Here is a 16784-nt window from a genome sequence, read left to right as displayed (position 1 = left end):
GTGTTTCTATACCCTAGTAATGAACAATCTGAAAGAGAAATTAAGAAAAAAATTCCATTTACAATAATAGCTAAAAGAATCAACTATCTAGGACTTGTACATACAAAACTACAAAATACTGCAAAAAGAAATTAAAGAAGATCTAAATAAATGGATTGCAAGAACAAATATTTTCAAGATGTCATTTCTACCCAAAGTGATTTACAGATTCACATAAGCGCAATCAAAATTCCAATAGTCTTCTTTGCTGAAGTGGAAAAGTCAATACTCAAATTATGTGGAAGGAAGGGTAGGGGACCCCAAATAGCCAAAAGCATCTTGAAAAAGAAAAACAAGTTGGAGGACTCACCTTCCCAATCTTAAAACTTATTACAAAGCTACCCATAATCAAAACAGCATGCTACTGACACAAGGACACACATATAGACCACTGGAATCAAATTGAGAATTTAGAATCAACCATCATGTTTATGGTTAGCTCATTTTTGACAAGGGTACAAAATCCAGGCAATTGGGAAAGAACAGTCTCTTCAACAAACATGCAAAAGTATGATGGTGGACCCCTACCTAACATCTAATAAAAAATCTACTCAAAATAGGTCAAAGACCTAAATATAAGAACTAGAACTATAAAACTCATGGAAGAAAACATAAGGAAGCATTTTCAGGACCTTGTATTAGGCAATGGTTTCTTAGACTTTACACCCAAAGCACAAGCAACAAAATAAAAAAATTAGATAAGTGAGACCTCATCAAAATAAAAAATTTTGTGCAATGAAGGACTTTACCATGAAAGTAAAAAGACAACGTTCTGACTAGGAGAAAAGATTTGGAAGCCACAGATACAAAAAGGGTTTAACGAGTGGAGCTGGCCCATGCGCAGTGCTGATGCGCGCAAGGAGTGCTTGCCACACAGGGGTGTCCCCCGCGTAGGGGAGCCCCACGCGCAAGGAGTGCGCCCCATAAGGAGAGCCGCCCAGCGCGAAGGAGGGAGCAGCCTGCGAGGAATGGCGCCGCCCACACTTCCCGTGCCGCTGATGACAACAGAGGCGGACAAAGAAACAAGACGCAGCAAAAAGACACAGAAAAAAACAGACAACCGGGGGAGGGGAGGGGAATTAAATAAATAAAAATAAATCTTTGAAAAAAAAAAACCCAAAAAAACAAAAAGGGTTTAAAACTGAGAATAGATAATTAAATCCTACAATGCAACAATAAAAAGGCAAACAACCCAATTAAAAAATGGGCAAAGACTTGAATTATCATTTCTCTAAATGAGTCAATAAACACACAAATAATGCTCAAAAACAGAGGGAAACAAATCAAACAAGGAGATACCAATTCACACCCAGTAGAACGGCTGTTATGAAAAAAGGAAAATAACAAGTATTAGAGAAGATTCAGAGAAATAAGTACCCTCATACATTGTTGGTGGGATTGCGAACGGTGCAGCTGCTGTGGAAAAGAGATTGGCCTTTCTTCAAAAAGAACATAGAACTACCCTATGACCCAGAACCCCATTTCTAGGTACATACCCCAAAAAAATTGAAAGCAGATATATGTACACCAATGTTCATACAGCATTAGTCACAGTAGCCAAAAATTGAAAATAAACCCAAGAGTCCATCAATGGATGGATGGATAAACAAAATGTAGTTATACCTACAATGAAATATTATTCAGCCATAAAAAGGAATGAAGTTCGGATACATGGTACAACGTGGATGAATCTTGAATATATCATGTTGTGTGAAATAAGGCAGACCAAAAAGACAAATATTGCATGATTTCACTTATTTGAAATAACTAGAATATGCAAATTCACAGCAAGAGAAAATATAAGGCATCATGGGAGGAAGGGAGGAGGAATGGGGAGATGTTGCTTAACGGTGTTAAATAATGCACACAGACCCAAGATGGAGCTGCTTATGCTAAGCCCCATCTCAGCAAATCAAAACTTAACTTTTTTTTTTTTTGAGTGCTGAGCTCTCCCAGAACCCAAACCTAAGGCCAACCACTCTTATTCTGCCAGCTCCAAGTAAGTTTGTATGTCTTGGCCCCCTAGCCAAATAAGGATAGTATCTTTATATAGTTATGGAATCATTTATACTGCTAGCTTCCTTGTGGGTTGTATAAGCCTGTCTATATAAACTCTGCCCTTTCTACCACTCTTCAGAGCTCCCTTCTGTTCTCTGGACTGGATGCTGCCTGATTTGTAAATTGCTTGATAAAGCTGTAAGGTCCTAATTTTCATGCTGTTAAAAATTTTTTTCTTTTATCAGTTTGACGATGAGGATGGGATATGAAGGCGATTATTGATGACTCTGGAGACAACCGAAAAGACAAGTGAAGATGCCTGCTGAACCTTTTGAATTCTCTGTTTTCCCTACCATCTCCAAGAATTGTAGGTGAGCCCCTCTCAGATTTGAGCACCTGTCTCTGTTCATGCTCTCTGATCTTAATAGCTCTCAGTCAAAATGTGAGCAGCTCAACCTTTTTGAGGCAGGATAGAATAGAAACCTAAGGAGGAGAGGCAGAAAACCCAGTAAATCTCCACACAAACACCACCCAGTGGAAAATACTGAAGCAACATCCTGCTGGACTCATGCAGGCACATTATGGGAATGCAGCTTGTAGCGTCCACCCAGAAGAAAAAAGGAGAAAAACAGGAAATTCCCACACTACCCACCTATTTTCATAAGCCCCTTGGGCAGCAAACTCCAGCAGGGCTCAGAGCAATAACCAGAAGCCAATTACCACTGGACACCAACCCCTAAAAATCATCCCACCCAATGAATTTTCCCTGCTTTGTCCTAAATACTCCAATCAGTGTAAATTGATTCTAACCCCAATGACAGCCAATAAAACCAGAAGCCCCTAGAAAGGGGGGCATCTCTATCTTGAGCATGACCGCCCACACTTCTGGATGGGTATACTTTCCCTTTATTAAATTTTTTTCTAACTTTCTCATAACTGTAGTGTGTCTATCAATTCTTTCTCATGACATAACAAAGAACCTAAAAATTAGCACCAACTACATTAATGAAAAAAAGGCTCAAACTTTGAGCCCAAGTCCCTAGCCTTTCAATGCAGTCCACAGTTCTCCTTTGCTTTTGCTGGTTTCTTTGTCCTATGCACAAGTAAGATGTGACAAGATAAAGATGAGATCCTCAAACTCTTTATTTTATTTTATTTTTTTTTAAAGATTTATTTATTTATTTAATTTCCCCCCGTCCCCTGGTTGTCTGTTCTTGGTGTCTATTTGCTGGGTCTTGTTTCTTTGTCCGCTTCTGTTGTCGTCAGCAGCACAGGAAGTGTGGGCGGCGCCATTCCTGGGCAGGCTGCTCTTTCTTTTCGCGCTGGGCGGCTTTCCTCACGGGCGCACTCCTTGCGCGTGGGGCTCCCCCACGCGGGGGACACCCCTGTGTGGCACAGCACTCCTTGCGCGCATCAGCACTGCGCATGGCCAGCTCCACACGGGTCAAGGAGGCCCGGGGTTTGAACCGCGGACCTCCCATATGGTAGACGGACGCCCTAACCACTGGGCCAAAGTCCATTTCCCCCTCAAACTCTTTAGAGTTTAGATTCTCTACCCTATGGCACCCCAGCATATTATCTGTTTAAATTATGGGACTGGAAAATGTGCCTATTTAACAAAATGGCAAATCTCACCAAAGACAACCTAGAGCTGGAATGGCTTTTATAGATAATATTTCAATTTGACAAAATCTCAGAGGAAACTCAAAAAAAAGGAAGCCAGGTGGAATACATATTTAATTGGTACTCATAGTCTATGAAGAAATTGCAAGATTCTAAAATAGCTTCAATAAAGCATTCTTTATAAAAAGTAAATGAGGGAAGCATTGTGGCTCGGCTGTTGGAGCATCCACCTACCATGTGGAGGGTCCAGGGTTTGATATCCAGGACCTCCTGACCCATGTGGTAAGCTGGCCCATGTGTGGTGCACAATCCCCAGTACCTCCTAAAAATAAAAAATAAATCAATGCATGAAGCAGAATGGCATAACCATTGGGGATGATACTCAGGAAGGACCCTAATACTTCTACTTTCTCCATCTACAGGACTTGGAAAGTCTGAAAGGTTGCCACTGGCCTTTTAAAACCTATCCCCAAGGTTTTCCTAGCCTGTACTGATTAGTATATAATTCAAATACACAAACAAAAGAAATGCAAGTCTGTGGTGGATTTAAAAACCCATTTGGGAAAAAAAACCTGTTTGGAAACACTTTTCTCTAGATATTCTGGGTTTCATGCCATACCCACTGATACTCAGCCACTTATGTATGTATGTATGTATGTATCTATCTATCTATCTATCTATCTGTCTACTTTTAGGAGGTGCTGGGGATTGAACCTGGGACTTTGTAAAAAGGAAGCAGGCACTCTACCACTGAGCTACTCTGCTCCCTCAACCTTCTTTTTTTTTTTTTTTTAACAAATCAATTTTATTACACATATTAATAAAGCATACAATTTATCCAAAGTGCACAATCAAGGGTATTTGGTATAATCACATAGTTGTGTGTTCATCACTTCAGTCATTATTAAATCATTTTCATGGGAAGCGGATGTGGCTCAACTGATAGGACATCCCTCTACCATATGGAGGGTCCAGGGTTCGATCCCCAGGGCCTCCTGACCTGTTTGGTAAGCTGGCCCATGTGCAGTACTGCGGCGTGCAAGGATTGCCGTGTCACGCAGGGCCATACCTGTGTAGGGGAGCCCCATGCACAAGGAGTGCGCCCCACAAGGAGAGCTGCCCCACGTGAAAAAAGCACAGCCTGCCCAGGAGTGGCACCACACACATGGAGAGCTGACGCAGCAAGATGATGCAACAAAAAAGAGAAGCAGTTTCCCAGTGCTGCTGGATAATGCAAGTGGATGCAGAAGAACACACAGCAAATGGACACAAAGAGCAGCAGGGGGAAGGAGAGAGAATAAAAAATAAATCTTTTTAAAATATTAAAAAATAAATCATTTTCATTATTTCAATGATAATAAGAAATGGATAAACAAAAAGGAAATTTCCTCACATCTCAATATCTCTGTTTCCCTTGCTGTACATAGCTGCTATTTCTGGCTATTCTTGCACAATTATCTATTTGTTTATTAAGCAGTTTTATTGAGATATATTCATATACCATGTGATCTATTCAAAGTGTACAATCAATGGTTTTTAGTATAATCACAATATTGTACATTCATCATCTCAAAAATTTTAGAACAATTTCATTACTCCAAAAAGAAAGACTCCACACCCCTCAGTATTCCTTCCTCAGCCCTACATAACCACTAATTTAATTTCATCTTTATACATTGATTTATATTTACATTTTATATAGATGGAATCATACAATATGTAGTATTCTGTGTCTGGTCTCCCTCACTTAGTATAATGGTTTTTTTTGTCTGATTTAATATTTTGTAGTATTAACCTATATTTGTTCAGCTTCAAAGAAAAACGGTCTTATATATGCAATTCTACCCATATTCATATTTCACATAATATATTTATATTTCACATAATACATTTAGTTCATAATAGGGTAATCATACAGTGTTTGTCCTTTTGTGTCTGACTTGCTTCACTCAACATAATGTCCACTAGGTTCATTCATGTTGTCATATGCTTCACGACTTCATTTCTTTTTACCACTGCATATATTCCACTGTGTGTATACTCCATAATTTGTTTATCCATTCATCAGTTGGTGGACACCTGGGTTGTTTCCAGCTTTTGGCTATAGTGAATAATGCTGCTGGGAAGCAGATTTGGCCCAATGGATAGGGCGTCCGCCTACCACATGGGAGGTCCAAGGTTCAAACCCTCCTTGACCCGTGTGGAGCTGGCCCATGCGCAGTGCTGATGTGCGCAAGGAGTGCCCTGCCACACAGGGGTGTTCTCTGCATAGGGGAGCCCCACGCGCAAGGAGTACACCTCGTAAGGAGAGCCGCCCAGCGCGAAAGAAAATGCAGCCTGCCCAGGAATGGCGCTGCCTACATGGAGAGCTGACGCAGCAAGATGACGCATTAAAAATGAGACACAGATTCCAGGTGCCACTGACAAGAATACAAGCGGACACAAAAGAACACACAGCAAATGGACAGAGAGAGCAGACAACTGGGGGGAGGGGGAGAGGGAGGGAAGGGGAGAGAAATTTTTTAAAATCTTTAAAAAAAAAGAATAGTTTAAAAAAAAATAATGCTGCTATGAACATCAATGTGCAAATGTCTATTACTGTCACTGCTCTCAGTACTTCTGAGTATGTACCCAGCAATAGTATTGCTGCTTCAACTTTATTTTTAAATGGGCTGTTCCCTGAATTAGGGGGACTTATCGAAAGACAGAGAATAGGATGGGAGGCTACAATATAACTAAACTTATGACAATGGCAGAACATTTTGAGAAAACATAAGTATAAGACTATAAACAAAAAAACTTGCTAAAATAATGTTGCAACAATTACAAGGCCAAAATTTTAGGAGAAATAACAATAGGTCTTTTTCATCCTATTTGCTTCCACAGAACTGGAAGAACTTCACAAAAGCAATGGCATAGAAATAGATGCCTAATTTGCAATCAACCTGGCCACTGTCAGAAGGACTGGCCCAGAGGAAGCTCCAATGACTAATCAAATGTCCTTATTTTACTGGAGAGGGGAACTTCCAGCTGGAATTTCACAACATTAATGAGGCTCAGAGATATTCTTTGCTCTATTTCCTACAATACCCTAAAATACCCAAGGCAAAACTTGAGTTTAAATAAATGGGGAATCCTGTAAAGTTCTAGTGGATACCAGTGTTGCACTCTCTAAATCCCACTCTCCTGGGCAGTGGACTTGGCCCAGTGCTTAGGGCGTCTGTCTACCACATGGGAGGTCCAAGGTTCAAACCCTGGGCCTCCTTGACCCGTGTGGAGCTGGCCCATGCGCAGTGCTGATAAGCGCAAGGAGTGCCCTGCCAGGCAGGGGTGTCCCCCGCGTAGGGGAGCCCTGTGTGCAAGGAGTGCGCCCATAAGGAGAGCCGCCCAGCGCAAAAGAACTGCAGCCTGCCCGAGAATGGCATCGCACACATGGAGAGTTGACGCAGCAAGATGACACAACAAAAAGAGACACAGATTCCTGTGCCGCTGACAATAACAGAAGCAGACAAAAAGAACACGCAGCAAAATGGACACAAAAGAACAGACAACTGGGGTGGGGTGGGGTGGGGTGGAAGGGGAGAGAAATAAATAAATCTTTCCAAATAAATAAATAAATAAATAAATAAATCCCACTCTCCTGAAAGTTCCTCAGAGTCAAAAGCAAATATCTAAAGTGGGGCTATCAAATAAAGTCCAAGCAAATTTTTATCCTGTTGAGGAGGTTAGTATAGGAAAGAGGGAAGACAGCTGAGGCCTGGCAGACCACATGACCATGAGACCCTGCCCAGAACCCTCCTGAGGGATTCTGCAAGACCCTGGCCATGTGAATCCCATTTGGAACAAGAATCCTGTTTGGGGTCAAGGGAAAGCCCCAGATACCCTCAAAAGATCTCACCATCGGTGCCCTGGGAATTGACAGGTGGGGCAACCAATCAGAACAGCAAACAGCTGGGGCCCCTCCCCCAACATTATGAAGGGGTTGGAGGAAAGACTTTTATTTATTTTTTTAAAATTTATTTTTTATTTATTCCCCCCCCCCCCCAATTGTCTGCTCTCTGTGTGCATTTGCTGTGTGTTCTTCTCTGACTGCTTCTATCCTTAGCAGCAGCACCAGGAATCTGTTTCTTTTTGTTGCATCATCTTGCTGTGTCAGCTCTCCGTGTGTGCGGCGCCATTCCTGGGCAGGCTGCACTTTCTTTCGCGCTGGGCGGCTCTCCTTATGGGCGCACTCCTTGCGCGTGGGGCTCCCCTATGCGGGGGACAGCCCTGCGTGGCACGGCACTCCTTGCGCGCATCAGCACTGCGCATGGGCCAGCTCCACACGGGTCAAAGAGGCCCGGGGTTTGAGCCGCGGACCTCCCATGTGGTAGGCAGACGCCCTAACCTTTTAAAAGGCCTGACCTGGTGTCCCACTTGTGGGTCTCACTCTGCAGCAGATTGGCTATTGCTGGCAGTCTATACCTCCCAACCATGTACTTTTTGTGTTTTCTTTTTTCTTAATAACCTCTTTACTTCCTTTCCTACCCTATGGCATGGCCTTAAATTCTTTTATGCAATGTAAGCCAAGTTCCTAGAAGCCCAGAACTGTCTTCCGCCAACACTAACTGATCCAAAGGTCTCTTGGACCTTTCACTAAAAAACACTTTTTTTGCTTTGCATTTCAGCTACAATTTGTTAAGCAGGGATCTCTTATCAAAATTGAGAATAATTCGATTTGCTCCTAATGGAGAACTTACTCTAGAATTTCCTGAAAAAAACTGAACCTGATTTTTTTAAAAAAACTACCTTAGATATGGATGAAATAGAAATTACTTATGACAACCCCAACCTTTCTGAAGTGCCTGATTCCTTATGGGCCACTTCCAGCACTGATATTGGTTAGATAGAGAATGTTGAAATAATAGATACAAATAAGTGCATCTCAACCCTTTCCCAAATGTCTATTAAAACATAAAGCATTATAGGTCTTGCTCCTATAGCTGAGAACCTAATTTCTCAAGGTATAATCATATCATGTACTAGCCCATGTAATATGCCAATCTTACTGGTTAAGTAACTCAACAGTCAGCGCTGACATTTTGTCCAAAATGTAAGGACAGTTGAAAAAAAAAAAAGATGATGGTGATGCCACATTTCCCAATGATTTCAAACACAAATATCCTTTTATTTCCATTTCCTCCAGATTCACAATGGTTTACAGTTATAAATTTATGTGGATCAGAGAGCCAGTATTTATTCACTTTCACCTGGAATAACCAATAATACAGTTGGACTGTAATGCCCCAAATTTTACTGAGATACCCTTTTGTTTTTCTGAAGCACTTCACCAAAATTTAAGTATGCTACAATTCTCTGAAAGCTCAACCATTTTGCCCGATGTATATGATTTGCTGCTATGCTCACTAGCCAAAGAGGCCTCCAAAAGAGACTCTATCCATTGCAACAGCACCCACCAAAGGGGCACAAAGTGTCAAAGGAAAAATTGCAACTTCCCAAAGAAAACATTCATTACTTTGGGTCATGACCTGAGTGCTACAGAAATTCAGTTTTCTCCTGGGAATACATTGATTCAGGAATCTCCTAGACCCACAACTAAAAGACAACTGAGAGGATTTGGGGATCCGGCTGGTTATTTCAGACCTTGTCACTAACGGCTATGCCCTTTTATGAATTAACCCGAACGACCACACCTGAGCCTTTGCCATGGGTGGATAAATATAAACAGGCCTTTAGGGAACTACAACTGGCAGTACAAGCATCACCCACCTTAGCGCGGCCAAACTATTCCAAATCATTCACACTATTTGTTCATGAACGAAATAGCCTGTTCATGGAAGCTTTAGGAATGTTAATCCAAGAATGTGGTGGGAAATCTAGACCTATTGCCTATTATAACATGCAGTTTGGTACAGTAGCCCCATGCATACCCAAATTGCTTAAAGGCTAAAGCAGCAGCTGCCAAATTAGTCCAAGCCTCAGTAGATTTAACATTGGGAAATGATATTTACCTGCAAACCCCACATGCTGTTCAAAGTCTTCTAAAAGCTAAGCTGACACAACACTTTTCCTCCAGCAGACTAACCTTTTAAAAGATCCTCCTCGGAAGTAAATGTGGCTCAAGCAGTTGGGCACCTGCCTATCACATGGGGGGGGTTCCGGGTTTGGTTCCTGGTGCCTCCTAAAGAAGACGAGCGAGACAGCAAGCTGACATGATGAGATGATACAATGAAGAGACACAAGAAAACACAATGAGAGACACGGCAAGCAGGGAGTGGAGGTGGCTTAAGCAACTGGGCACCTCTTTCCCACATGGGAGGTCCCAGGTTTAGTTTCCCACGCCTCCTAAAAAAAAGAAGTGCACAGAGAGTAGACAGCAAGTGCAAACAATGAGAGGGAAAGGGAGAAATAAAGAAATAAATCTTGAAAAAAAAAAGATCATCCCACTTTCACCTACTTCACTTAAGGTGCTATAATGTTCTCAACTCTGCTACTCTGCTGCCTTTACCCTATGAAGGGGAACCCCCTGATTATGAAACTTCACAATTAGTAACCCCACACCTTGATTTATAGTTTACCTCTCTACCCAACCCAGACCCAGTTCTATTTGTATATGGCACTTATGCCAGAAATTCTAATGAGAAGTTCCAAGTGGATTATGCAGTCACCACTCAATATGAACTTACCGAATGAGGTAGCCTTCTGCAATATTCTTCTGCCCAACAGGCTGAATTCCATCCTCTTACCTGAGCTATGATTCCTATCCAAAGGAAAACTGTTAACATTTACACTGACAACAGATATACTTATGGGGTAGTCTACAATTTTGGTATGTTATAGAAAGAAAGGGGGTTACTTACTTCTATTTGGTATGCGATAAAAATGGATAACAAGTGAATGATCTCCTTTCCACTGTTTCCTTCTATGGACACCATAATAAAATACAGGATCACACTAAAATAATCGAGTCTGAATATCAAGTAAATGCCCTTGGTGACTTCCATGCAAAGATAGATGCTGCTAAGACAACAAATTATAGCACATTTAAGTAAAGCCCCTCCTAAATCTAGACTCCCAGAATTGCAGTTCACATGACACAAAATGAGGTGTGTGCTTTATTGTCTAACTTTGCTTCATGTCATCTTCAACATTTAGCATATAGAAAACATGTCTCAAAATCTGAAAAAGAATATTACCTAAAGAGTTGTTCCCCTTTTAATTCAGAATTGGAGCTTTGGGAAAGCCAAGATGGCTGCCTGGTACCCCCAGATTCTCTATCTAAAAGAACCAGGTTTTTGCATTCTTTTATTCATCGTGGTGTTGATAAAATGATCCAAGTTGTAAGCAAGGACTGGCAGGGAAACTTTTATAACGCAATTACAGATGTATATAATAAGTGTTTAATTTGCCAAACCCATAACCCTGGAAAAACAATTCCTGTCCCAAGAGGATATTTTCCACCTCCATCTGTCCCTTTGATCATTTGCAGCTTGATTTCATTCTGCTTCCATCAAGCCTGGTTTGTGTGTCTGTTTTCTGGATGGATTGAGGCATTTCCTTGCCGTAAGGCTGACACCCTGACAATGGCTAAGAAATTACTAGAAAACATATTTCCCACTTGGGGCATTCCTGCCATCATTTCCAGTGATTGTGGCACTCATTTTACTAGACAAATTGTTAAAGCCCTGACAAAGTTATTACAAGTCAATTGGCATAATCATTGCCTCTACCATATTCAATCTTAGGCAAGATAGAACAAATGGTATATTTAAACTAAAGTTGTCTAAGTTAACTAAAGACACTAGACTTCCTCGGCCCAAGGTTTTATCCTTGGCTCTAACAACCATCCACAGTACTCCCTTTGGAAAATATAAGCTTACCCCATATGGAATTGTTACTGGTAGACATGTCTCTGGGAATGAGCTTGACCAGTGAGCCTTTACTGTAATATTAGGACATGACTCAGTATTTCAAATCCTTAATGCATTATGCCAGAGATTATCTCTAACAGGTAAAGAATGTCACACAATAGGCACCTGATAAATCATAGCTTAAAACCAGGAGTTTGAGGGAGAGGATGTAGCCTACAAGTGACTGAGCACCTGCTTCCCATGAATAAGGTCCCAGGTTCGATCCCAGTTACCTCCTAAAACACAAAACCCATAAACAAAAAACCCATCTCTTACCGGGGAGCAGATGCAACTCAGTGGTTGAGTGCCTGCTTCCCTGTGCAACATCCTGGGCTTTTTCCCGAGTACCTCCTAAAAAGCAAAACAAAAAAAACCCCTAGGAATTTGGGTCTTCTAGAAATGGCACCAACAAAAGATAGTCCTAGAACATGGTTTAAAGTAAAACTACGAAGTGCTGCTGACTTCTGACATTGTAGTTAAGTTATAAGGTGTTGGGAATTGTGCATCCACAATTCTCAACTGAAAAAGGTATAGGATTTCACCAGCATCCTAGAACTCTTCCAACACTGGAGAGCTAAAAATCAAACCAGGAAGTGAAGCAGACGATGCCATGAAGTAGACTGCTTGTTCCCAAGACAATGGATCAAGGCTTCACATGGACTTTTTCCCATAAGGCATACATTCCTTTTCCTTTCTTTATGCTTTGTCCTTGCACTGGCCTTTAAAAAGTGTCATTGTCTGCTTCTCTCAGGCCATTGGCGGTGGGGGGTTGGGGAGTAATCTAACAGAGTGTTGGAATTGTCACCATAATCTCTATTCTGTGCATGATACCCCAGACCCAATTGTTTTACCTGTGACTACTTTTTTCTCAGGTCCCAAATACCACCTTTGTAAATATCACTCATCCTCGCTCTCTCTCCTTTATCAGATCAGGACTACTACCCCAGGAGCTGGTTTCCCCTGCCTCATGTTTACTCCCATGGGACAGGCAAGCCTTTAATATCACCCTATGATAAAAGTAACAGCATCGCCATTGTCCATGCACCCATTTTTTGCATCATCAGGTAGTCTCTCTAGATGTAACAATTCCAAATAGAACCAGAGTGGTGGCTGGCTCAGACAACTTTCCATTGGCACTCCAGAAATGAACAGTAAGGTGGATTGTGCCCCTTCAGGATTTATCTTCCTTTGTGGAGGAAACAAAACCTCTACTGGTTGGGCCAATCCCTGAATGGGTCATTGGACAATGGTAGAACAATGCACCCTTGGCATCCAAACTGTCCCCTTAGAAGTTCAGAACCAAGCTGAAACATTTCATTGGACTACTCCCCTCTATTTACATTCTTGAACAAACAGTGATTTGCAGGGGGTAGTTCATGATTATGAATTTGCTTCTTTCAGTAGATTGTTGTTGCTTTGACTTGGGGTCAATACTAATGAACACATGATTAGAATTCCATCCATCACAGTGTGAAAAATCACTGAATCTACCACTCAAGCTATGGCTGCACAGAAACAATCATTAGATTCATTAGCTAAGGTTGTTTTAGACAATAGGATTGCACATTATTTGCTAGCTGAGCAAGGAGGAATTTGCACAGTTGCCAACACAACCTGATGTACTCGGATAAACTGTTCTGGGGAAGGTGAGACAACATTACATAAAAGAATTAAAAGGCTACACAGTTAGACAGGTAGGCCCTTCTTCAGGGTCATTTTTTCTCTTTTATTTCAATTGGTTTGGGTAACAAGAACCTTGACTAAGGAGTATACTCCAAACACTGGGCATTTTACTGCTCATAGTGATCATTATAGTCTCCCTGGTGTGCTGTGTTCTCTCAAGAACTTTAAATGGGTATGCCCAGCTGCCCCATGAATCAGCAAATGAACTCTCTGCAACTAGAATGACAAAAAAAAAAAAAAAAAAGGGACTGACAAGGAGGCGACATTGGTGTCACAACCACTTATGAGTCTAGCATAGTGACCTCTGATACTACTCTGAAACTCTAAGAGGTAATTGGGAGTGGTTGTCCATGCCTTAAATTTGGATGACAGCTCTCAGTGGCTAAGAACCAGATCAAAAAGGGGGAGATTTTAAAATAATGTACATAGGCCCAAGATGAAGCCACTCAGGATATGCCCCACCTCAGCAAACCAAAACTTAACTTAGTTTCTGATTCTTGTGTGCACTGGGCTCTTCTAGAATCTGAAACCTCAGGCAAAACTATCTCAGTTTGTCAGCTCCAATTTAATTTGTGTGTCCTGGCCCTTCTGGCATGGTGTTAGCCAAGTAAAGTTAATCTCTTGATATAGCCGATGGATCATTTATACTGCTAGCTTCCTTATTGGTTGTATAAGCCTATGTATAAAGACCTGCCATTTCTACCACTCTTTGGAGCTCCCTTCTACTTTCTGGATAGAATGCTGCCAGATTTGTGAATCATCAATAATGTTGTAAGAGCCTACTTTTTATGTTGTTAAAAAGTTTTTTTTTTATCAGTGGGTACAACTTCTGTTTGGAGTGATGGGAAGGTTTTTTTTTTAAAGATTTATTTATTTTCCTCCCTCCCCTTGCCCCTCTCCCCTCCCTGTTGCTTTTGCTGTCTGTATCCATTCGCTGTGTGATCTTCTGTTTCTTGGTCTTCTCTTCTTATTTTTTCTCCTCTAGGATTCACCAGTATTCGATCCTGGGGACCTCTGATGTGGGGAAGGTTCCCTGTTAGCTGTGCCATCTCAGTTTCTGGTTTCTGCTGTGCTTCACCTTGACTCTCCCCTTTGTCTCTATTTTGTTGTGTCATCATCTTGCTTGGGGGCACTCAGCTCACCATGCGGGCACTGGCTAGCCATGTAGGCACACTTTTTCTTCTTCTTTTTCACCAGAAGGCCCCAGGGATCAAACCCAGGTCCTCCCATATGGTAGGTGGAAGCACTATCACTTGAGCCACATCCACTTCCTGGAAGTTTTGATAATGGATAATTTTGATGGTATCATAATATTGGGAATGTAATTATTACAACTGAATTGTATATTTGAAAATGATTAAAACGGGAAATTTTATATTGATATAATGTTACCAGAAAAAATAAAAACAAAAAACCACATAGACTTGTATAAAACAAAGAGTGAACCCTAATGTAAACTATGGGCTTTGGTTAAGAATATAATTCTAATAGTACTGGTTCATCAAGTGTACCACACTAATACAAAATATGAATAATAGGAAAAACTGTGTGTGTGGAAGGGGATAAGGGAACTTGTATTTTCTGTAAACCTACAAATTTTTCTGTAAACCTACAAATATAAAGTCTATTTAAAAATTTTAAAAAATTTGCCAGGAATTAAAGAAGGCCATTACATAATGATAAAGAGGTCAGTCGACCAAGACATAATGTTCATTGTTCTGTAATGGAAAGAATGAATAGAGAGAATATTAGTAAGGATATAGGAGACCTGAACAACACTATAACCAATATGACCTAACTGACTTTATAGAGCACGCCCCTCAACAAGAGCAGAATACACATTCTTTACAAACGTTTGTGTAACAGTAACCAAGAGAAATCATATTGTAGACCATAAACAAACCTAAGGAATTTAGAATAACTGAAGTCAAACAAAGTATATTATCTGGTCACAAGAGAATTAAACCAGAAATCAGTAACAAAGATATCCCAACAAACCCCAAATATTTGGAAATTAACCACATATTTTAAAAATAACCCATGTATCAATGAGGAAGTAAAAAAGAAAATTTTTAAAAAATGTTTTGAATTGCATAAAAATGAAAACGCAACATAAAATTTGTGGGACATTACTAAATGCTTATATTAGAAAATAAATGTTCAAACATTTATATTAGAAAATAAATGTTTGAATTATCTAAGTTTCTAACATTGTAAACTAAAAAAAAAAAAAAAAAATCGCAAATTAAACCCAAAGCAAGTAGGTGAAAGGAAACAATAAAGATTAGAGCATAAATCAATGAAATTAAAAACAGTAGAACATTAGAGAAAAAAATAATGAAAGAAAAACTGGTTCTTTGAGAAGATCAATAAAAATGATAAATTTCTGGTCAGATTGATTAAGGAGAAAAACACTCAAATTACTAATATTAGGAATGAAAGAAGATATCTCTACAGATCCAAAGGCACTAAGGGAATATTATGAACTTTGTCAATATATTTGATGGCTTAGATAAAACGAACAAATTCCTTATAAAACAGATTTCCAGAGCTTATTCAAGAAAAAGTAGATAGCCTGAATAGTCCTAAATTTATTAAAATAATTGAATTCATAACTAAAATCTTCCCATCATAAAAATGGAATAATGAAATTGTTCTAAAACTTTTTTGGTGATGAAGCCACAACATTGTGATTATACTAAGGCTCATTGATTGTACAATTTGGATTGTATGGTATGTGAATATATCTCAATAAAAGTGCTTTATAAAATAAATAAATACGCAAGAATAGCCAGAAATAGCACCTATGTACAGCAGGGGAGAAAAGCAGATTGGAAAGTGTCAAGTTTTGTCTGGTTTTTATTTATTGGGATGATGATGACTTTGAGGTACTGGGGCTGGGCACTGAACCCAGGACCTCATATGTGGGAAGCCAGTACTCAACTGCTGAGCCACATTAGCTCCTGAGTTGGCCCTTTTGTCTATTTGCTTGTTATTAGTATTTGTTTTTAGGAGGTACCAGGACCCGTGTGGGAAGCAGGCACTCAACTGCTTGTACCACCTCCCACTCCTGTTTATTTCCCCCACCCTGAGGTGGCGCCCTCATCTGTTTGCTTGTTTTTTTTGCTTGCTGTTTTTGCTCGTTGTTTGCACTCATTGTCTGCTTGTTGCTCTTTGCTCATTCTATGCTCCTTGTCTGCCTGCCTTTTCTTTAGGAGGCACCAGGAACCAAACCCGGGACTTCCCATGTGGGAGGTGGGCACACAACTGCTTGAACCACATCCACTCCCTGCTCATTTTATTTTTGCTATTTGTCTGATCATTGCTTTTTCTCATTATCTGTTCTTTTTTTTTGCTCGTTGTCTGTCCACTGTCTACTCGTCTGTCAGGAGGCACAGGAACCGAACCCGGGACCTCCCATATGGGAGATGGGCACGCAAATGCTTTGAAATAATGAAAATGTTCTAATAATGACTGAAGTGATGAATTCACAACTACGTGACTATGCCAAATACCATCAATTGTACACTT

This window comes from Dasypus novemcinctus, chromosome 13 (genome assembly GCF_030445035.2).
Source record: "Dasypus novemcinctus isolate mDasNov1 chromosome 13, mDasNov1.1.hap2, whole genome shotgun sequence".
NCBI lineage: Eukaryota > Metazoa > Chordata > Mammalia > Cingulata > Dasypodidae > Dasypus > Dasypus novemcinctus.
This window is presented reverse-complemented; position numbering follows the sequence as displayed.